At 25.0% G+C, this 1,754-nt stretch overlaps 1 non-coding gene across 1 annotated transcript; it reads left to right on the forward strand.

Annotated features, from left to right (window-relative positions):
* Window positions 1–275: 275 nt before the first annotated feature.
* TRNAQ-CUG (transfer RNA glutamine (anticodon CUG)) lies at window positions 276–347 on the forward strand. The gene has a single exon. It is a non-coding gene; the product is annotated as a tRNA-Gln (tRNA).
* The last annotated feature ends 1,407 nt before the right edge of the window (window positions 348–1,754 follow it).

Consider the following 1,754-nt stretch of genomic DNA (forward strand, 5'->3'; position numbering starts at 1 on the left):
AAATGTGATCTAGCTGTCACAACAGAATGAAGTTTGAATTATAATATCCCAAATAAATTACATATTTACAAAATATTATAAATAAAAGCACGGAAAATTATTATTTTCTTTCTCAGTTATAAGAAATAAGTCAAATGAAATATTTTAATTGATTTGTTTCTTTTCTTGGAGTTATCTTAGATTTGCACATATTTATTTAATAGTGATAATAAATACATAATTAGATAACATAAGTAAGATAACATTATTAACTTATTTGTTCGTAGAAATTTGTCGGTTCCATGGTGTAACGGTTAGCACTCAGGACTCTGAATCCTGCGATCCGAGTTCAAATCTCGGTGGAACCTGATCTTTTTGTTAAAAATTCATAATTTTATGTAATTAATATTTTTTTAATAATTTGTATCATCATTTGTGTATTTATCTAATACAAAGGTATTGTTTAAATGTTATTGATTGGTATACTAGCGCGGACCCGTCAAAAATCACGGGGTATTATAATTGTAGGGTTTGTGATGCTGAAATTATTTATATATTTACCTCATGAAACAAAATATTTGCTTCATGATCATTGCCTTTTAAAAACCAAATATTTTCTATTTTTTTTAAACATGTGCCATTATATATAAATATATTTATATTTGTTACAAGTTTAGCTTTCGAATGATCACCGTTATTAAACTAGAAAAACTATTAAAAAGAAAAAAAAATCTGTCAAAAATTTAAACAAAAGAAATAAACATTTCTAATAAAGAATTAATAATAAATTAATTCAATAAAATAAAGTAATTTTCTTATCCCACCGATCCATCTGAATTATTCTTTAAATAATAATTCAATTTTCAAAATGACACTCAAATTCAAGGCAAATTTGATGATGCTGTGTGATAAAATCCAAATAAATCGAATATTTCTGAACATATCCAAAAACTAAAAACTATTTTTGACAGCTGATAAATTATGCTTTAAACTTTTACTATGAGAAATAACCTTAAAATTTTTGTATTTTAAATTTTCGAACGCAAACATTAAACAAAAATCTAAATTTGTTAACCCTTACGTTTTTTCTAACTAAAATAACTGATAACTAAAAAAATATAAAAACATATATTAGACAAACGCATAACAAAAGTTATTGTTGTCGTGTCTTATAATTATTATTTTTTTTAATTTAAGAAAAAAAAATAATTTTAAATCGCTTTCATAGAGGTACACTTTTTAATTATTCTGCGGCTAACTTCTAGATTTTAATACAAACCTAACACAGTTTAGATCATATTTCTGACCATGACAGTAGGGGAGGTACACCATATGAGCTATCTCAAAATTTTACAAATTATCCTGAGGGGTTAGATGTACTTTCCACTTATTATATTGGACAAACATTATTGGTTTGATACCTAGGTACAAATATACTAAAACTTATTGTATACTTAATTAGCTTGAGGTGTTAGATGTACTTTCCACTTATTATGTTGGACATACGTTGTTGGTTTGATACAAATATATTAAAACTTATAATATATACCTACTTAATTAGCTTGAGAGGTTATATGAACTTTCCACTTATTATGTTGGACAAACGTTGTTGGTTTTATACCTAGGTACAAATATATTAAAACTTATAATATATACTTAATTATCTTGAGAGGTTATATGAACTTTCCACTTATTATGTATGTTGGACAAACGTTGTTGGTTTTATACCTAGGTACAAATATATTAAAACTTATACTATATACGTAATTAGCTTG

The sequence above is a fragment of the Hesperophylax consimilis genome, chromosome 13, assembly GCF_061612785.1.
Source record: "Hesperophylax consimilis isolate HC1 chromosome 13, BYU_Hcon_1.0, whole genome shotgun sequence".
In the NCBI taxonomy this organism is placed as follows: Eukaryota; Metazoa; Arthropoda; class Insecta; order Trichoptera; family Limnephilidae; genus Hesperophylax; species Hesperophylax consimilis.